Raw genomic sequence first — 21682 nt, 5'->3', positions numbered from 1 at the left:
TGAGGCACAGGGGAGATGAAAGGACTCTGAGACACAGGGGACAACGAAGGACTCTGAGGCACAGGGGAGATGGAAGGACTGTGAGGCACAGGGGAGAAGGAAGGACTCTGAGGCACAGGGGAGAAGGAAGGACTCTGAGGCATAGGGGAGAAGGAAGGACTGTGAGGCACAGTGCACAGGGGTGCGCAGCCCTGCAGCACAGGGCACATGAGAGGCTCTGGTGCGAAGGACACGGGCGGCCGCTCAGGGCGCCCAGCCGGCGCTCGGGGGCCGTGGAAGGAGCCCCGGGCCGGCACCAGGCCCCGCGGGCGGGCGGCCCGGCCCCGCCGCGCTCCCGCCCCGCCGTCCCGTTGCCGTAGCGACGCCTCGCGGCGGCCCCGGCCCGGCGCGGCCGCTTTAAGAGCGCGGCGCCCGCGGCCGCCCCCGCCCGCCGCCCGCCGGAAGGGGCCGCGAGCCCGCGCCGCCGCCGCCCGGCCTGCCCCAGGTAAGCGCCGGGGCCGCCCCGCCCGCCGCCCCCGCCCGGCCCCCGCCCGGCCCCCGCGGCTCCCGGCGGCGGCGCGGGCTCGGAGCGCGGGGCCGCCCCCGGGGCGCCGCTCGCTGGAGCCCCGCGGCGCTCCCGTGGGCTCCCGGTGTGCCGAGGGCACCGCGGAGCCGCTCCGGCGTGGCGCTGCCCCCGCCGGGCCGCGCCGGGCTCCGGGACGGGACGTGCCCCGGAGCCCCGCGGGGAAAAGCGAGTGCCGGGGCTTTGTTCGGCCTCTCCGCCCCGCCCGGGGGTTCCCGCCGGGCTGCGGATCCCCTGCCTGGTTCCGGCCCTTCCCGCCGGTGCTTTTGGTTCCCGCAGCCCGGCCGGTTCCGCTGCCCCGCCGGCGGCTGTGCGAGGTGGGAGCGCAGCCCCGGCGCGGTGCGGTCGAGTTTGTTCGGCTCCGTCCCTGGATCTGGTTCTTCCTCGCAGCTTTGAGAGTTGGGCGCTCCTGCTGCCTCATGGCTTGTTTGCCTGGGGTTTTTCTCCCTGTGGAAAAAAGAGCTTTTCATTTGTCTTTTCTTTAAGCAGACCTCTGTATGGAAACTTTGCTTTGAAAATTTTATTGCAGCCTTTGTTGGTTTATGCCGCTTCTTGTTCGTTTGTGAGTTTCACCATCCTTCTGTTTTTTGTGTTGGATGCATGGTTCCTTTGGCTGCTCTGCCTTCTAAATTATCTTTAATGGAGAGGTAAGATGGGGAAAAGATAAAATATGAGAGAGAATCCGGGACTGTTTTGTGTCAGCTTCTCTAATTGAAATTTTGTAAGCCAAAGGGGAAAGAAAAGAAAAAGTGATCAAGTAGAGCTCAGGGCATTTTGCTTTGTTGGAGGCAGAGAGGAAAAACTTATGAGGGAATGACTGAGATTTTGTTTCACTTTATTTCTCTTCTTCTGAGGCTGAAAGATAAACAAGCATTTTGAAATGCTTTGGTTCAAAATGCCGAGCTCTTCATTTTCTCTTCAGCTGACTCCATTAAAAAAAAATCTTTTAAAAAAATGTAGAAGCAGCTCTGCAGTTGCGGAGCCAGCAGCAGTGGTGTGTGTGGGCAGAGAGGCTTTGCTGCTCTTCCATCAGCCGTTCCTGCCTTGTCTCTGTGGACTATAAAATTAGAAAGGCTCCGATGTCCATTCAGTCTGATGTCTGGGTAATGTGGGCTGTGGAAATCAAGAGGAGCTCTCTGTGAATTAACTGCTGCTCGTGGCTTGCTCAGCCTGTGGGTTCTGGCCTCTGGTGTATAATTAGAAAAGTAATTGCATTTTAAGAAGCCTTAAATCTATTATCCAGGTGTATGCTTGTCCCCTGGGCAGGTATCAGGTGGTGTGAGCTCTCTTTTGCTGTGAGCAAATGATCTCTGTCCTTCTGATGGTCTCAGACTGCAGTCTGACATTTGCAGCATCTTAGAACCACTGAGTTTGAGTTGGAAAGGATCTTCGAAGCTCTTCTAGTCCAACCCTCCTGCAGTGAGTAGGAATATATTCAACTGTCCCAGGTTGCTCCAAGTCCTGTCCAACCTGGCCTTGGACAGTTCCAGGGGTGGGGCAGCTACAGCTTCTCTGGGCAACCTCTGCCAGAGCTTCCCCACCATCATTTCAAAAAACCTGCTTTCTCGTATCTAATGTACATTAGAAGCCTTATCCCTTGTTCCACTTAACTTAAAAACTTTAAAACATCCAAGAGTGAGACCTGAGGCTCCCTGTGCTTTTCCTCCCTTGGAAATGGCCCAGGTAATTTCCTCCTTCCCCAGAGCTGTCTCCTTGCCTGTCCTAGGAGTTTCTGTCTTTCCAATTCCAGTCAGTGTCCAGGAAGGTTTTTATTTGTCACATCTTTCCTGAATTTATTTTATGTGCGCACTGAGAAGCCTGGCCATGGGGAGCACAGGTCTGTGGTGAGGGATGGAGAGCCAAGAACAACTCCAACTGGCTGTAATTGAAAACTGTCAGCTTTGCAGCAAAGGAGGATGTTCAAAGCGTGTGGCTTGGGTTAACACTGAGTGGAGAATTGGATCTTCAGTTCTAAAGAAAGTCAGAATGCCCAGATCTTGGGGAGTTCTTTTGGGGAGCTCAAAGGTGAGATGGCAGTAGGGCTCTGGATGGATTTCCTTCAGAGGTGCTGCTTTGTGCTGTCCTTCTGCACCATCTGCTGTGGTTGCTGTTCTGGAGATGTCCTAAAGTGACTTAGAATATCCAAGTCATGGTGTCTTGGAGAAGTCTGCTTGTTCCAGGTTTCTTCCCTTCAAGGTGGCTGTTTCCCAGGGAGGTTGGGTGCAGTGGGGGTCTGTGCCCTGGAGGGACCAGCAGAAGGTTTTTGGGTGACAGAAGAGCGGTGTGCCCACCCAGGTGTCAGGTGCATTGGGAAACTCCTGGCTGGGCTGAGGCAGCATGGGGCAGGTGGGGACATGGGAGAGGCCTGGGCATCCAGGAGAAGACTGGAGTTTGGAAGAGAGGCAGTTCTAACAGGAAGAAAATGCTCACCATAGCAGTAAACAGCACAGAATAGCTGCTTCTGCCCAGTGTGGGTGAACTTCATGCAGTTCCTCGATGAGCTTGTGGGTGAAATTCCCTGTTTCATTCCCCAGTATGCTGCCATCCTCCTGGGCTGTTGTATCTGCTGGTGTTTGACAGACATTGCCTAAACTGCTCTTAAACTGCAGCTGTTTTTGCAGGTTCCCAGTTACTGCACAGTTGTTCTTACTGTGTTTATTTTAGTGGTTATAAACTGATTTTTAAAAAGGACTTGGAACCTGAGCTGGAAAGTCTCCTTTTTCTTCTTCTTTCATGATTTGGTTGAGGAGCTGCACCAGAGGAGCCAGCAGCTGAGCCCTTCAGTATTGCCCCCCTGCCTTTATACTTTGAATGTTTTGAGCTGTAGATTTCTAGGAATTTGGGGGCAGTTGTCCTGTACCTTGATTTTAGTAGTGGACATCAGTTTGGGGTTGGGGTGAGCGGGGTGTCTGCTCTTAATTTGGTATAATTAGGAATTTGGCTGGTGAGTAAAAAGCTTGAAGGAGACCTTTTTTTTCTTTGTCATAACAGTATGTTTAGCCTGAATGTTTGCAGTCAGAGCTGTGTGTTTCTTAAAGACACAGAAAGCATAAAGCTTTTTCAAGGCAATTATTTGAAATTGTTGTGAGCTTCACAGTGTCATTTGGAGCTAGAAGATGCCACCATTGACCAAAAAAGTTGGAGCCTGACTGTAATCCTGCATTGTCCAGAGCAAAGTCCCTCAGCCTGATCTGCAGAGTGCCTTCAGCAACTATGGGCTGAGGTGTTCCTAATCCTTATATACAGTAACTTTTGTAAAGAAGTTACTTTACATATATAAAGTAGCTTTTGTAAGGATATAAAGTGAGGGAGAACCTAGTGTTATTAACTTTTCCTTCTGCTCGCAGGATAATAAATGTGTGTTGCCTGATCTTTGTTCCCTTCTGTTTCTTTCAGAGCAGTTACTTCTGCAAGTTGCACTGAAAATAGGTGTTGGAAGTGGTGAATAATCACTTTACTTGGAATAATCCACAGCTGTAAAGAGCCAAGGGCTCAGTCCTCCAGATCTCCTTTGTTAGAGACAGGCTGGCTTTCCCCCCTGCCTCCTGGGTTCTGCTGAACATTAAACAGTGATTTCTATGCAAGAATTTTAAGGAAAGTCTTTCAAAGCACTTGAATGAGCAGCGAGGGGCAGCTGGGAAAGGGTTGCCTGGGAGATGCTGCTGGGAGCAGCTGAGGCAGGGTGTGACAGCATGGAAGGAAGTGAAGAAGGCAGGATGCTGCTCTGATCTTCCCTCCCTCCCTGCTGAGTGCAAGAGTGCTGGTCCTGCTTCTGGCAGCTCAGGGGATGCAAATGTGACCGAGTGTGTGAGCACAGGACTCATTCTGCTCACCACAGTGCCCTGGAGAGCCAAACTGGGAGTGCAGCCTGGGAATCAAATGCTGTGCATTGTCCTACACTCCGCAGTGCTGTTTCCTCAGGGTTTTCACTGGGGACTAAAAGGTGTTGCCATCTGGGCATGCTGTAGCACAGGGAGCATGTAGGGCTCCTGCAGCATCTCTAGAAACTCTGGTAAAATTCTGTTACATCACTTTGAGCAATCTCAGGACAAATCTGGCATTCCAGGGAGTTTATTGCCTGTTCCTTACTCCTCTGCAGAGCTCTCACTGTTCTGGTTATTCCTGTCTTCTGGTGCATGTCTTGGGTTCCTGTGAGAACTGTGAGGAGATGCTGAAATACGCATCCAGAAATCCAGAGGATATTCTGGTTTACACATTGAGATGATCACTATTGCATGTTTAATGAATTACTTTTCTGGATGTTGCTCAGCTTGCAGCTCTGAGTTTGTCCTTGCACTCTTTCAGCGCCTGCTTGAGATGAGTTTTGCTTGAAAATGTGAGTGTTTTCAGGCTGTGGAGAATGCAATTAGGATGCTGCAGTTAGGTGTTGGCAAACTGTCCTGTCTGGAGTTGTGTGGGAGGAAAAATGGTTTCTTGGTTGTGTGACCCCAATGGGGAGAAAAGCAGCTGGGGTTTAACAAAGTGCTTAAAATCATATAGGCCCCCAAATCCTCCAGAGATTTCTCTCCTTTCCTAGAAGCTTCCTTTAACAAGCTGATTTCTCAGGCTGATTGCTTGCAGATGAGATCATGCAGTGTGTTTTGCAGGGAAAGAATCTGAACTTCGACTGGTGAGCCAGAAAGTTTTAACACGCGAGTCACATGCCCGGTGTCCTCATGGCACACAAAACCCCAGAGTCTGCGACAGGACGAGCTCAGGGTGGCTTTGTGCTCCAGCAGGAGATTTCTGAGCACACAGAATACCCAGGGATGCTCCCAAGTGCTGGGGCTTGCTGCTTGGACAGCAATGGGAGATGATGGCAAGGAAGTATTTCATCTTTCCTGAGCTCTGTTTCTCTCTTTAGTGTGTGTGCGGTTGGGATAAGCCCAAGTGAGGGAAGGCTCTCATCTGCCTTAATTCCACAGAAGTTTTGTTGCTGGCTTCAGCAAAGGAATTTATGTAGAATTGATGGTGTTTTTTTCTCTTAATGCATGAGAACATTCAGAACAGGGAAGACTTGATGGTAGTGTTCTGCTGCAGAGGATCCCAGAAACCTCTGGTCTCGCTCTCAGAAGGGATTCTTGTTTCCATTTCTCTTGATGGCAACTGGGTTACTCTTCCAAAATAATCACAGCCATAATTTGAGAGTGTTGAAAATTAAGCAAAGCTGTTCTGAGGTGATGTTGGGTGGTGTTCCCAGCACAGCAAACTTTTGTTGCCAGTAGCTTTAAAGTACAACCTGTTCTCACAGGCAAGGTAGGAAGGTGCCTTTCTGATGCCAGAGCCTCTTTGTGCCTAAAATCACTTCTTGTCCATCACAAAGGCATTAATTATGCAAAAATGGATTGGGGGTGGGTGGAGTTTTTATTGGCTGCAGAAGTAGGCTACCTGATCCCAGTCTCAAAAAAAATTAACAATGGAGTCAGTCTGGGAGGGGAAAGTTTCAAATCCCAGCTTTAGATCTATCAGCTTTTTATGCAACTTGAAGACAGGAATGCATAAGGCAAGATGTGTTAAAACCTCTTACTACTCCATAGCCATGTTCTGCCTGTAGTCTCCTCTTGGTCACTCCTGTGAGCTGTCTTTTTGAAACAAATTATAGAAAGTAGAATTTACAGATCAGCACAAGCTTGGTGGTATTTTTTTTTTTTTTGCTGTCACCTAAGCATGTTTGTTTCCATGGGAGTTTATCAGAATCTTCTTCCAACATTTAATTTCATGCAGGTAGAAAGTCAAGCACATAAAAGTGGAAAACTCCTGTATGTAGATTATCAAATTTCATTTGGCTTCCTAGAGAGTGTGTACTAATGCAAGTGCTACATACACCAAATATCTGCTTTTTATGTGGTATTTTATTCTTTAGGTAAAATAGTTGTGAACACAAGTTGCCCTTACTGGCTAATAGTCCCTTCTTTTGATGGAAAGAACTGGTAGAACATTTGTTGCTCTGATGGATGGCAGTGAGGTTGTATATTTTTTTGTAGCAGCTCAACCATTTCACCCTTCATTCTGCTCCTCAATGGGATCCTGCTGGGTCTGTCCACCTGGGGCCTGGCTGATGGTCATCCCAGACCTGGCAGGGTACATGTGGGAGGTGATCTGTGCTCTCAAAAGTGCTGCCTAACCCTTGTTTTGTCCATGAAGCTTCAAGTGTGGAGCTGTTAGAACCCCAGCCCACTCAGAGCTAATGCTTGCAGAATGCATGACCAAGGAATTAAACTGGGTGGAGTCATTCCAAAATTTGGATTTGGGGCCTGTCTTCTAATGCAGCAGCTTTGGGTGTTTGCTTGGAAGTGCTCCCAGCATGGATGATGCTCTCCTGACCTGATGTGACTTTTCTTTCTTGATGTTTGGGTGCTGTGCCCAGATCTGTCTGCAGAGCTCTGCAGTGCAGAACTGTGGCGTGTAATGAACCTGGAACAAGTCGGCTCCTGTCAGGAGATGATCAGCTGCTGTGTGCCTGGGAGGAGGGAGAGAAAAACACAGCAAACAGTTGTGTTTCTTCCCCAGGACTGTCCTGTGTCCTGAGGCTGCCAGCTGCAGTTTGGAGGCCAGAGGAATAGGGCGGGGTATTTTCTTCCAACCAGATGAATTTGTGCTGTGAAAATGAGGAGTTATAGTTCGGTTTCTCTGGGAATAGCATTTAAGGTGTCAAAACGTCCCACCCATCAGTAATGAAGAGCTACTCAAGAACAAGCAAATACAGAGATGGAGCCTTTGCAGCTCTTATTTTCCCTTGAAGAATGAGAGTCTGGGCATGTTTTTGTTGCATTTATCATTTGGTTGTGGTGTCCATCATTTGTGTTACCCTCCCATGGATGAGGCTAAACTAGCCAAGTGCCAGGTTTTGTTGTCCATCTCGATTACTGTTATGTTATTTCACTTGTGCTTATTTGTTTCTGCCTGTCAAAAGGTAAAAAAAAAAAAAAACAAACCAAAAAAACTGTAACAGAAATAGTTGGAGTATCAGTATTCTCCAATAGGAAAATGTCAGCCTATGATGACTGCTTTTCACTGAGCTCAGTCTGTTTCTGCTGCTCCTGACAAGCTGTCATCTCTTCATGCTGGGTAATGTGATCTTCCAGGAATGTTTATCTTTCATTTCTGCATTTGTAGTGGAGATGAGCTGGGGGTGCTGGGAATATGCCTCCAATGCCCTGTTGTTGTTTGGGCTGAGGTGCTGCCCCTGTGCTGCTGAGGGGAATAAATCAGACCAGCAGAGCTGCCATACAGAGCTCCCTCACTTCTCCCTGAGTGAGGGTCCCAGTGCTGTGAATTCATCCTGTGGACTTTTGTTTTAAGTGCATGTGTTTTGCATTTCTCTGGATTGTGATGGATATTATTCTAATAACTTCACAAAGTGTCCTTCCTCTTTCCATGGGTTTGATGCCTTCTGTCTGCATAGGCTAGCAGCAGTCTTATATTTCTTTTATGTTTTGGGGCAACCTGGAGAGGGCTTTACTCTGAGAAAATGAGCTTTTTGCTGGCCAGCGTTATATGTGGATACCATGGGTGGACATCTGGAAGGAACAGCACCAATGGCAGCTCCTCTGGTGACCAGCAATCCTCTCTCATCTCAGTGCCAGCAGCTGCTTCCCCATCACCCTCCAGACTGCACTTCATGTAGACACTCTGCCTTCTTCTTGAGGACTGAACCCACCCATTAGTGTGGTTCAGCCTCTGCTACGGCATTTTTTGGCCTCCTCCCAGCACTGGAAGGACACCAAATAGCAGCAGTACTGTTGAGACCTCCCTAGAGTAAAGACTTATAGTGGGAAATGAATTTTCTAGTTGCTTCTAATGTCTTGAGAGCTATTGGCTGTCTGGCTTTTAATCTGTATTCTTGGATTATTGCAGACTATTATATTTGAATGCATGGCTGGAGTTAAATTTCCAAAAAGACCTGTCTTGTGGTGGGTGTTAATTTGTGCAAGGGCAGTGTGACGCAGTGTGCTGACCTTGTCTGAGACCTGTGCAATACATCAAAGCTCAGATCCTGGCACTCCAGTATTCCTGCCAGTACAGAATTAGCCCTCATTGTGTCAGTGCCGACATCTCTGCTAACCAAGCTTTAAATATTATCTAGAAGGATTACTCCAGAGAAACTCGATGCAAGCCTTCCTCGTTGGCGGTAATTACTCTGCCTCTTCTCATTTGCTGCCACAGAATGATGGAAGCACTGGGTGAAAGGATATCTGGAGGTCTCTGGCCTGACCTGCTGCCTGAAGTGGGACTGTCTCCAACATGCGAGTGAACAGCTCAGCCATGGCTTTGTCTGGCCAAGTCTTGAGCATGTTGGGGATGGAGCAGGGTATCACACCAGATCAGCTTTTGTTTGCTTTTTCTTGGAAGTTATACCTAGTGAATCACCTTGGAGAGTGGGTTATGCATTTGGGTTGGAATGACCTCATCCTGCAGGTTTGAAAACATTTAAGTGAGCTGTGGGAAATGTCCCAGTAGGGTTAATGTAATGTGTAATGGATCTGAATCCTTTTCCATGCTAACATGGGAAACATGAGCAGACCCTAGTGGTGTTTCTGCAGGAAAAGGCAGGGGTCCTGTCAGGTGGTTTTCCTGTGTTTGCATGGGGAATTGCAGGTGAAGCAGTTCCTGCAGGACATGTCCTGTTGCTGCAATGAGCTCATGGGTGTTTCCCATTGGAGTTGAGTTTGTCTGGAGGCACAGGATGAGCATCCTTCGCCCCAAGGCCGAGTGTGGGATCGATGCTGCCCAGACTGAGGCCATACATGCACAAGGTCCACAGTAGACTTTTATCCACCCTCCTCAGCCCCTTGGATGGGAGGGAAAGGATTTTCCCCACAGTCTGCTGCATTTATTTCAGAAAAACTCCCATGAGATGTGTGCCCATCTGAGTTACCCATCGTGGTCCTGCATATTTAAAGGGAGTAGGACAGCTATCTACCTCTGAGGAGTAAACTTGCCTTCCAACATGCCATGAGCTTCTGGACACAGTGGGTGTCCAGGGATGGCATGTACTCAGACCAGACCAGGCCTGCTGCTGTGTCTGGGCTGGGCTGGATTTCTTCAGACAGAACTGTGGATTGCAACACCCCTCGTGCTTGCTCCGGCCAGGAAGCCTTGCTTGGAAGGGAAATGGCTGAGATGGAAAGAGCTGCTGAGGAGGTGGAAGCTTCCCTAGCCAAGGCCTCTTTGCTAGACTCAACTCTGGATCCCTGGACTGTGCATCTCCTCGTGAAACAGGAATTATATGAATGCTTCATGGGCACTGAAAAGGAGGGCTCCTGTGGTCTGGTCCTCATCTTGGCACTGCCATCTGCTCTGGAGATTCATGTTGTGCTCCTGTTAGAGTGCAAACCAGTCCTTGTGTAGGATGAATCTGGTGTTGTGAATGAGCAGCAGTGTCCTTGGATGGGTTACAAATTCTCACTTGTGGAGGGGCCCTTTGGTATCTTGCACATCTGAACTGCTCCTGCCTTTTGTTTCCAAGCCAGAAAGGGCAGCCAAAAGGGCTTGGGATCATGGGCTTCTGCGTGCTCTGGTTATTTGAAGATGAGGGTCCTTGCTGAGGAATCACAGAAATGTGAGGATCATTGTTGTCAGCTGCTTTCCATGTGCTCGCTCTGGTCCAAAGTGCAGAGGTCAGGTTTGGGGTTGTGTGGCCAGAGGGTCCTGGAGCAGCAGCTGTAAAGGCTTCAGGGGTGTCAGCGACAGGCTGACATTGGCTGACAGCTCTTTTGTTACCACCAGTTTTTCCATGCACCACTTATTTTTGCAGAGGTCTGTCTCTGTGTGCTGCAGGGGAGGAGCTGTAGTGGCATTGCTGCCACAAGCTGAGCTCTGCCCATTCAGTTGGGTTGGTGTCCCTTGCTGGGAAAATCACATAGCTGGTGCTGAATCTCTCCCTTCCCTCGTGCTGTTCCTCCTTGATGAAGCTTGCAGCTAGTGCTTATGGTTTTCTTTGGTTTTTCTGCTGTTGTTTTCTATGTGTCTGCAATAAAATCTCTGGTGAAGGATTCTGATTAGCTTTTCTCTGAGCTGGATGTGGAATCACTACTCAGACATTGGTCTCCTCAGATCTCCACAGCTTGTAGTTTTGAGATGTGATATGACAACACAGATTTACCTGGGAAACTTCTGAGAGAGAGGAAGAAATGTGGGGAAGTATCACTGTAAGAGAGACAGCAGGACTTTGTCTCCAGCAGTCCCAGGACCTGTGTAGCTCTGCTTGTCAGGACACTTTACACCGTGTCCTTGTTCCAAACTCGGGACAGGGATGATGTGCAGAAAGAGCTGCCTGCTGTTGTGGTGGGGAGGAACATGTAAAAAATAATGCTCAGGATGTTAGATACTACCTAGTGCTTCAGGAAGAAAGGCCAGCTTTGAAAGAGGCCATGTGCCTGCTAATATACCAACTGCTTCCAGGGATTAGGGGTCAAAACCTCAGAGCTTTTTTTCTGCTTTATGGGAGTTGAGCTCTTCCTTAACGTGGCAGTGAGTCTCATCTGCAGCAGGACGCCAGAGGGTTTTTGGCTCAACAGGCAGACAAGAGGAAGGCTGGAGATGTCCTGCTTGGGCTGGTCCCAGTGTCCAGGGATAGGGAGGGATGTCTGTTTGCACATAATGGTTTTCTCTGCCCCTTTCTCGTGGCTGCGTCAGCGGCGATGGCCAGGGAGGGTGTTTACAAGTGTGTCCTTGCTGAGCTCTGCTCTGTGCCAGCAGCTCAGCCCTCTGGGTGACGTCTTCTCTGGGCCTTTGTCACTGCAGCAACTGAAGCTGAGCTCACTGCCCTGCTTCTGACCTGGGGTTATCCCTCCTCACCTTTGAAGCAGCCTACGATGGGGACCCTGTTGTTCAAACAGAGGGCAAGTGTGAGGCTGCCCCTGTTTGGAGCTTTCCTGGTAACATTAAAGCTCTGAGAGAGATTTTTGGAGCTGGGGTAGAGTCATTGTTCCTCCGTTGCCACCTCCCCAGCCATTCTGACTCCTGGGAGAGGGAGCTGTGGAGGCCTCTGCTCCTGAGTCCCAGCAGGACAGGGCTTTGCTGAGCAGCTGCCTGGGTGCCCAGAAAGAGAGAGCTTGGCACAGCTGCAGAGCTTTATCAGCTGGGAACATGAGGAGGTAACTGTCCCACGGCTGGGCCAGAGGCTGGCCTGGTGATTTGGGAAGTGCCTGAGAGGTAAACTTCTGCTCTGATACTTGCCCTCTTGAAGACTCAGATCATCTCCCTTCAAAGCAGGAAAAATGTCCTTGGAACGGAATGTGGTGGAAGGTAAGTGCTCCCCTTGCAGCCTTTGTTTTGCACCCCTTGGGAAGGGTGTGTCCCACATCAGGTGTCTGTAATGTCACCACATGCTCTGTCTTGTCAGCTCTGAGCCTTCTGGTACCCTGCAGAGCAGCTCTAGTCAGCACCTGGTATGTAGAGGTGGTTTGTCAGCATTTCTTGGAAGATGTCATGTCTCAAACTTGCCTTCCTCCTCATGCTAAACTCTGCCCCACTTCCCTCTTTTCCCAGGTTTATGGCTGGAAGTGGATTTCTTTGCAGGGGAAGGACAATTCCAGCAGAGTTGGGCTGAGCAGATGTTTCATGGGGTAGTGGGAGTGAACACATCCACTCTGGGTAAAGACAGGACAGGGCTGCAGGGTGTAAACAGAGCACTTTCACAGCAGGCTTCTGTGTTCCATCAAAAGTTCCTGGAAAGGTGAAGGCAGGAGTTGGCTTTCACCACCTCTCACTGAAAGAATAAAAATATTAACATTGTGCAGGTCTAGCCTCCTGTGTTCCTCAACTGTGTCTGTGTTTAGCCCAAGGCTACTCAGGTGATATTCTGGTCGTGTGTGACAGGAACTGTTGGTGCTCCCAGGATCACCAGATCCTGCTGGAACCTTCCTGGGATTAGGCAGGTGGAGGTCCTGCCATAGCTGGGCTGGGTGGGAGGCAAGGAATGTAAGGCCCATGGAGCAGAGCCCTGGGGAAGGACAGGAGGTTTTGTGGGCTGCTGCTGCAGGAGAGACCTGGCAGAAGAAGCTCTTGGGTGCTGTTTGATGATGTTCCTTATTCTTGCTTGGATGTGTGTTCCCATATCACCGTTGGTAACTGAGGAAGTTGTCTGGTGCAGATCTCCTGACATCTCCACAATGGGATTTTGTCACTTTTCCTCTGCAGAAGCCTTGTGCTGGGTACAGAGGAGGGATCTCCTCAGGTGTTCAAGACCATCAGTATGGCTTGAGCTGCTTGTTGCCTTCACCTCAGTGTTAACATAATTACAGGTGTTCACTCATTTATTTCTTCCAGTGCCACCTGCCTTGGGGTCAGCAAAAGGCAACTTCCCCATCCCAATGTGATCAACTCACCAGTTCATCACCTATAAATTCTGAATTCCTGCTTTGCTCCTCAGCATAGTGGGTTATTTTTAAGCACTGGGAGAAAAAAATTTGAAACCCTTTCAAGTAATTATTTAATGTTTTTTGAGTTCACCTCTTATCTCTGGGAATGTCTTTGGAATTCTTCTGGGATTCACATTCTCATACAGATGCCTTAAAACCAATTAATTTGGCCTGCGTTGGGATAAACAAGCTTTTGTGTCTAAATTTGTATGTGGAATTTAGTATGTGCTAATGGGTCTTCATCTTTTAATTGGCTGGATCTTTTCCAAGGCCAAGCAGAATCTGTTGGAGAAACAATCACGATGCCAGCTCTGGCCTGAGCTGGGTCCTGCTCCTTTCTGCTCCCTCGCTGTTTAGGAACCTGCTTGTGCTGAGGAAAGCTATCCTGTGCACAATCAAAACAGGGTCTGTTGATGTTATTCCTGGTCCTTTGAGAAGATGACTTAGTGGTCACATGTGCTGCTATGAGGTCATTAGGAAGTCTCTCAAATACCCAATCTGAGAAGCAATGATGCTATTGCAGAAGTATGCTCCCTCTGCGATGTGAGATGCAAAACTCTCCCAAGTACTTGAGTTTGCAATAGCTCTGAGTGGGATCTGTTATTGTGCATATTTGGGCTCATTCCAGTAAAAAAAAAAAAAAAAAAAAAGCTGTTTTCTGCTTTGCTTTATCCCTCAATTGATTAGTGGATGTGTACTGTGGGATCAAGTTACATCTCAGTGGGCATCCAGCAGAGAGCCTTTTTCTGTGCTGAACTGCTCAAGTGAGTCTGACTGCAAGGTCAGCAGTTTTCCAGCAGTGTTTTGTGCCTCCACAGCAATGTCCTTCCCCAGGGAAAGGAGCTCCTCAGATCTGTTTGTGAGTTGAGCCATTGCTCTTCCCAGCACCACAGGGAAATCGAGAGCTTTTTCTAAACCCTTGATGTTGTTTGTGTGATATGCATCTGCTTTGATGCTTTTATTGATGCCACTCCTGAACTCCCTGTTCCTGGATGTCCAGTGTTTCCTGCTGCCACAATCTGCCCTGTGTCTTGCAAAGGGAATTGTTTGGTCCCAGTTTACCCCAGGGGCCTGTATCCAGCTTGGTTCCCATGTACCATTGTATCCTCAGGGCAGGCATCCTTGTTTTGGGAGGAGAGTGCCTTGCAAGAGCATTATCAGAATGAGTAACACCCTTTTGGAGCAGGCAAAAAGGGATCTGATGTCTTCCCACATCCACCCTACTGCTGGTCATGTCCCAGCTATCTTCGAGCCTTAGGGACTATCCCATCCCTCTGTGCTGAATAACTCACTGATGCATGGAAATATTACCATGGGGGGAAAAAGAAAATAGTTTTCTGTTCTCAGAACAGAGGTAGATTGTGTGGCTGGAATGGGGTAGGGAGGCAGGGAAGAAAATAAAAGCAAGGTGGCATCTGACTGCATCTTCCAGCTGGGACTTAGTATGGGCACAGTGTGTTTCCTGTCTGCTTTCTTTATTCCTTTGGGATACCCAAAATACCTGCTGCTCTGTGGAGGCTTTGCTGGGATTCCTGCTGGAAGCTGATGTAGTCTGTGGGGTTCTGCAGGATGGGCTGATGGCTGCTGTCCCCTCTCTTCACCCTCCTGCTCTGGAGTCCCTGTGAGTCTTATACAACACTGGCATCACTTCCCACCTTGGCTCTGCTGTCCCAGCCCTGCTCTGCTGGCTCTGGGAGGAGTCCTACCCCTTCCAGGTGTGTGAGAGAGACATTGCAGCCCTTCCCTTGCTGAGCAGCTCCCTCGCAGGAGGCAGGCTGGCACCTGCATTTCCCAGCAGGCAGGATCAGCACATTCCTTCTGCTCTCCCTGTGCTGCCCTGGTTCCTGCTGGGCTTGTACCCCAGTGCCCTCAGAGGTTCCTCTCAAGCCCCAGTGCCCTTCTCACCCTCGTGAATGTGGTCCCATCCTGCTGTGCCCTCCAAAGCTCTCCAGTGGCCGGGCAGCAGAGCCCATGTGGGGAGGGATGGCTGGGGGTGGAAGGGCTTTGCAGGGCTGTGCTGCCCAAGAGCAGTTTTGTAGCCCCTGTGCTGGGTTTGGGTGGTCTCACAGAGACCTGCTGGCCCTGTGCCCAGCTCAGTGTGTCCTGCTGCAATCCTGCTTGTCCTGTCACCACGGAGCCACCTGCTCATGACATTCCCACTCTCACCCTTGGTAATTATCTCCCCTGAAATGCCACAGCCTGGTTTGAGTTCTTTATTTTCCCTCGCTCTCTGCATTTTTAGAGAAAAGATACTGAATGTGCTGTTCTCAGACAGCTGCATTGGTCACCTCCACTCCTGTGGGGCTCTGACCTGAGGACAGCAATGGGCTGAGCTGTTGTGATGAACACACAGAGAGCCCTGGTGCCACAGCTGGGCTCTCCCTCTGCCTGAAAGACAATGGAAGCACAAGTCCAAATCTCTGAGAAGGGCCTGGCGTTATAATAATCCTGTTGTCTGGGCTTGCTAATAAACGACAGGTTCTGTCTCTTTTTACCTTTCCTGGAGGATGGCCCAGGCTGGGGGAGGATGAGGGTGAGCGGTGGCGATGTTCCTGCCGGGATCCTGCTGCCGAGCACGGGCAGCTGCACTCAAGCAGAAGGTGCAGGCTGGCTCTGCAGCCTGGCCTGCCCCTGGGACTACACGGGCCCTGCTTCCTGAGCAGGAGAGCTGCTTTATGTTGTGGTTTTACTAAATGAATTCAAAGCTTGGCCTTCCTCCAGGCAAAGTCTGGGCCAGGTGCCAGCGGAGCAGCCCCCAGGGAGAGCACTGGAGCAAGGAGGGGCCAACAGCAGGGAAGAGCAGAGGAATCCAAGAAAGCAGATTTGCCTAGAAAACAGCTCTGTTTCCATCTGCTGGGTCAGGAGTTGCTATAGGAACTGGGATGATAGAGGCAGGGCCATCTCCTGGGCCTGTCTGTGTGTGCAGAGGGAGGGAGGAGGGAGGAGTTACTCAAGTTTGAACATATCATGTGTGTGCTGGTGGAAAGTTGCAAGGAATGTCGAAACTGCAGCCTGGCTCAACCTGTGGAGTTGTTCCCTGTGCTCAGCAGGCCCTGGCAGAGGCAGGTAGGCTCCTTCCAGCTTAACCTGGCTCTCAGCTTGGTGTCAGCTCTCTCCCTTCTCTCCCCTCCTGTCTCTGTCCTTGGATAAAGCCTTTGGAGGCTTGCTGGGAGTGGTGGAGGGGGTTTGTGAAGGCTTTTCTGCCTGGTGGGGAGAGGGTGGCTCTTTGCAGCCCGTTTTCCCTCCCACAGCGCTGGGAGGGTTCCCAGATCGTGGGTATTCCCTCGGGGATGTGTGCCTGGGCACCTCTGGCACTGGCAGGGTGTTCTGTGGGCACACATGTGCTCCGGCTGCGTTCCGGGGCTCTCGGGGAGCGTGGGCAGCCCTGGAGCTCCGAGAGGTGCCAGGGCTGAGGCCGGGACAGCTGTGGAAAATGAGCTGGCAGCGAGTTCTTGTGGGCAGTGGGAAAATGAGGGAATGTGCTCCTGCCCCCCACGGGAGCATTCCCGTGTTCTCACCTCTGCTCCCGAGGACAGGCAGACCCTGGCCCCTCCTGAAGCACCTACTGCAAGTTTGGTCACTGTTAAACTTTCTCAGGCTCCTGTTTACCCTGAAACATGGGAGTATGAAAATGCAGGAAGGTGTTCCTGAGAATCCTCATTGTTGGGGTTAATCATGGGGCTCTCCGGTAGGAGCCTCTCCAGATAAAATCTTATTTATTTCCTCAATAAACCCATTTTTTCAGGTGCTGAGAACTTTCCAAAATAGTTGTGTTTCCACCAAGAGTGTTCAGGGTTGCTCACTGCTCCACAGGTATTTCTTTAATAGGTTTGGCTGAAATTTCATCTGCTCTTTTTGTGTCACAGAGGATAATCTCTTAAAAAAAAAAAAAAGGTGGATAGTGTTGTTTCTCTTTTTGAGAAGCTGCACAATAAGCTGCTGAAAACTGAAATGTGATCTCTATCCACAGAGACAGAACTTGCCAAACTGGCTGGGATCACAGCCCACCTACTCAGGCACCCATCTTATCACAGCCCAGGAAAGCCCCAGAGCCTGAGTGCAGCCAGCTGTGAGTAACCTGCCCGTGCAGGAGATAACCCTCTGCTCACATTACTTACTGCTTTGCTTATGCCTGGCTAGAGGAAAATTTGTCTTCAGTGTGCTTTCACTCTGTTAATGGAATTGCAGATGTTCTTATTATGGAGATCTACTTCCAATATTTTATTGAATTACTCCCACATTGCTCTGTGGCAATATGTCCCACAGGCTCAATGCACATGGTATGCTGTGGAATTTCATTTCCTCCATTTTAATTTGTTGATTTTTAATTTCAGTTCATTTTCAATATGGAAAAGAGGTAAATGGGGTCCTTTTTTTTGGTTTAGGCATCATTGTTTTACATGTTTCTTTTTCCCTTCTCATCTCTGCTGTTTCTCTTGCCTCTGCCTCAAACCATACCATGATTTTCCTACTGCTACCTGCCTCGTGCGTAATTGCTAAATCTTATTACGTCTCTGTGGGCTTCTGTTTTTTGTTGTCTCGAGCAAATTTAATCAGAGTTGGTCATTCTGCCTTGCCCACGCTGTGAAATTCTGCTCGAGATTTTTTCTGTGTTCTTGGCTTTTCCTTTGTTTATAAGCAGAACATTTGCTTTGATTGCTTGAAATTGTGGTAAGCAAAGACCTTTTCTGAGCTGTCTCTAGTCATGGTAGATATTTTGCTGGCATGTTTAATTAATGGTACCATCATCTCTGTACATGGGAAGTTAAATTTTATCTTGCAGAGCTGTACCAGTAAATAGGAATCCCAGTGCAACATGGTTGGAGCTGCCTGGAAATCCTCCCTAGAGTCTCCAGGCTTGGTGCTGTGTTTCAGGTGATGTGTGAGTGTTGCCACTCACTGCTCCCATCTCTGCCAGGCACTTCATAAATTAAACTTTAAAACCACTTTGGGTCGTAAACAAAGTTTGCTGAAGCCAAATGCAACAGCTGTGTGTACCCAGACAGGGCTGCCTTGGCTGGAGGTTGTGCTCAACCTCTGGAGAAATGGTACCCACTGAGGTCACAGCCAGAATTGTCCCCTCTGGCTCCTGGGGTGCTGTGGGAGGGCTGGAACACTTCCCACTCACTGCATTTTGGTATTTGGAGTTACTGCAGTCTGTGGAATGCAGTGAAGGATGATAAGTTATGCTTCTTTCTGATACTGGAAAAGCTTCTGGTACCTTCCTGTGGCTTTAGGGCATGGCTCTTCATTTTTATTAACATTTTTTTGGAGCCACTGGAGCAGAGCCCATAGTGCTCCTCAAGTGAAGGGCAGGGGCTGTTTGCCAGCTACAGGTGCTCTGAGTTTTGTTTTTACAAGTATGAAGAGAAATTGCAAAACTCATAAAATATAGCTTTTGATAATCAGCATTTATGGTGGTTTGAGGGAGACTAGATGGGCAGCTCAATTAATAGATGTTCCAAAATCCTGTTTTTGGTTTGATTTTCACTGAACTGTCTCAGAATTTGACTTTCACCCTTGCAAAAATCAGCAGTTCTCAGCTACTAAGTGCAGCTCTATGCAAGGGTTTGCTTCTCTTCTGCTTTTTCAAAGAGCTTCCCCCAGTAATTATGTTTTAGTTTTTAAATAGGCTCAACTATGAGCAATTTGCAAAACAAAAGGTTGTAGATAAGGACCTGTTACTGTAAAGTTGGTATTTTTGAAGGTAGGCAGTTGATAAGGAAAGTTAAAGATGACTGAAAAAGCACAGCAAATATATCATGGGGCAGTGAGAAATATTTTAATATCTATAAAACAAAATAAATTTCATCAGCGGTGCTTATATCGTTAGGAAAGGTTAAACCCAACTGATTGCTGATAACAGTGCAGAGAAGTAAAACATTTCTTTCCTATTTTTGTGGAGAACCTGGATGATATTCTCTTGGAATACCTCCCATTGCACTGGTAAGCAGGGAGGGTGTTAAACCCAAGATAACATTTCAGAGTATTTTGAAACTTGAGCAACACTGGAACCTGTTTGTTTAAAACAAATTGGTAAAGCAGCTTTCTGAATTTTGGCTGCCAATTTGTAATAAATCTGGGAAGACCAAAGGAGTTCCAGAAGTTTGGGAAAGCATAAATGTTGTAGCAGTGTTTTAAGATGGAGAAGGGAGCAGGTAACCAGCGGGCAGTGGAGACCAACCTCTGTCACGTTAAAGAAGGAGCATGCTCAGCAATTGTTGTGCTCTGATGGAAAGCAGATCATGTCCAAAAAAAAAAAAAAACCAAACCCAAAAACCACATCAAATTGTGAGTTTAATGAGATTCTTGCACTGGTTGCCAAGAGTAGCTGCATTGGCATCATATACCTGGATCCTGAGGGATGCAATCCTGCTGTCAACCAAAGTTTGCCGCTCCCAGGAGGGAGAGAGAAGAGGCTTTGCTTTGGGAGCAGGACTGTGCTGGATCTGCTGGGCAGGGATTGATCCCTGCCATGTCCTTCATGCTTTCCTGCTTGCCTCAGCACTGCTGGTGGGCTCTGAGCTGAGAAACACCTGCCTGGGCAGTTGTGGGGGCTCTGATCCTTATCCCCAGCCCTGCCCTTGCCCTGTGCCAGGGTGGCAGATCTCAGTCTCCCTGTTGCTGGTCAGCACTGTGTTCAACGAGTTGATTTAGAAAGTGCCACCTGATACCCCTCAAAAATAGTCAGCAGTGGGAATGTGATCCTTGCACTCTGTAAGCAGAGGGCTGAGGAGCTGGGCTCTGACATCAGTGTGGGACAAACTCAGCTATTCCCTAGTTTCCCTGTGAACAAGCCAGTGGGAGTCACGGCAAAATCTGACTAGAGCTGTCTCACTGCCTGGAGGGAGGCTCTGTCTCACCAAGGAGAAGCTTGGGAGAAAATATTAAGCAAATTAATACTGAATCTTGGTTCTCTGAGCAGGCTGAGTGAGTCAGCTGGGACAAAAGGAGGCTCTGGAATATCCAAGAACAGGTTATCAAGGAGGATTGACAGTGATTGTCAGATGAGATAACAGGAGCTGGGATAAAGAGAGATAAAGTTTTCCTTCTTCAGGCAGTTGAGCAGTGGGAGAGGTTGTCCAGAGAGGTGGGGGAAGCCTCCATCCTTGGGGGCTTTTAAGACACATTTGGACAAAGCCCTGTGCTGGCTGCTCTGAAATTGGTGCTAACCCTGCTTGGAGTAGGAGCTGGGATTAGATGCTCTCCTGGGAATCTCCTCCAGCCCAAATAATTCTGCGACTCAGCAACCTGATCTCCTTCTGAGTGCGAGTTAGAGCATGGTTAAGTAAAAGGTTATGGTGGAGCCCCCTGAGAACAGGGAGGGAGGAAGGTGGTTTAGATTGAGTGCTCTTAATACCCCATCTGTCATCTCTGTGGTTAACATGTCATGGGGATGGTTGCTATGTGAAACTTTGCAGTGGAAGATTGCAGGTCTTGAGAGATCTATTGCTGACTTTTAGTTGATGTATTTTAAGGATTGTTAAAGAAAACGATAGAAAAGCTGTAGAGAGGTGCTAGTGTTTAGGAACAGTGAAAATGTCAGTGTGCTAAATGTTCTTTGGGCTTGTCAGGGTAGGAAGAAAGCTCTGGAAAAGGACAGTAAGGGGCACTGCTGCTTGGGCAGGGAGAAGGGAGGTACTTGGAGCTGCTGATTTGTGCACAATTTTGTTTTCCTGCCACTTCTGTCCTGCAAAGTTGGGAACTGGAGCCTCTGCAGTTGAGGGGATGTGTATTTTGGAGGGTGTGCTGGAGGCTCCCCTGCCCCTGCTGCTGGGTGGGGGCTCCTGGGGAATGGCTGTGTCCTGAGCTGGGCCCTGGCAGGTCTGGCTGGGTCGTGGGAAGAGCTTCCAGGTTCCATGGTTGAGGTGAGCACAGAGTTCCTGTGCCCTGGATTGAGGGGGAGGCTTTGGTTTTTGTTTAGCTGAGCTAAAACCCACCTTGTGGTGCAGTGAATTTGCATTTCTTTATCTTTGGCTTTACCTTTCTAATGGTTTCTAATTTTGGCCTTGTTACTTGGATGGATTAAATTACATTTAATGCATGTTCATTTATCCTCAAGTCTGGTTTTGTGACAGAAGCGCTCTGGGCAGTTTCACAAACTGAGAACAGCCCACTCCTGTAGGACTGGCTGACAGGCAGTGGGAAGAAGCTGGAGGATTTACTGGTCTTGTGCAGGAACACCAGCATCTCTCTGGGCTGTAGGTGAGGCACTGCCTCATGTTTGAGTCCTGTGTTACATGCTGTGGTGTGGGTGACTGCAATGCTGTTTTTCTCCTGAAATCTAGCAGGAGTGAGGTGTCACTTTCTTCATAACCCCATTAAGATGTTTGGCTAGAACATGGAGAACAAGGCTCAAACCCTTCTCAGCCTCAGGGCAGGCCTATCCCCCATCTCTCAAGAGGGTGACCACAAAGTACACCCAGACCTTGGTGTTCCCATTCTTCTGCCACTGCCTCAGACTCAGCTCTGTGGTGTCCCTGTCCCCACCCCAAGTGCCACTCCTAAATGCTGTCCTTTTTGTCCCACATTCGTGTCTCTTGTGACAGGTCTCCCAATGCCATCTCTAAGATGATGCTGGAGCCTATTCCTGTCTCAATTTCCCTGTTCCTCTCAGTTACTTCTCACATGTCTCTTTATTAACCCAACCCTTTCACCTAAAATCTGTTTGCTTTTATCTGTCCATCCTTGTTGCTTCTCTGGACATCACTTAGAGGTGTCACTATTTCTGCCCAATGTCCCCCACCGTGTTCCC

General features: G+C 49.0%; 1 protein-coding gene across 3 annotated transcripts in view; it reads left to right on the top strand.

Annotated features, from left to right (window-relative positions):
- Positions 1 to 423: 423 nt before the first annotated feature.
- Positions 424 to 21682, top strand: part of LOC110482829 (discoidin domain-containing receptor 2) — a 59479-nt gene continuing 38220 nt past the window's right edge. For 2 of the 3 annotated variants that reach the window (XM_077787835.1, XM_077787837.1), the window contains exon 1: positions 424 to 484. The gene's annotated coding sequence lies outside the window, so the exon portion shown is untranslated. Of the gene's footprint in view, positions 485 to 785; positions 880 to 21682 lie in introns of those variants that run through there. The other variant, XM_077787836.1, reaches the window with a different exon arrangement.

Source organism: Lonchura striata, chromosome 22, assembly GCF_046129695.1.
Source record: "Lonchura striata isolate bLonStr1 chromosome 22, bLonStr1.mat, whole genome shotgun sequence".
Taxonomy (NCBI): Eukaryota; Metazoa; Chordata; class Aves; order Passeriformes; family Estrildidae; genus Lonchura; species Lonchura striata.
This window is presented reverse-complemented; position numbering and strand designations above follow the sequence as displayed.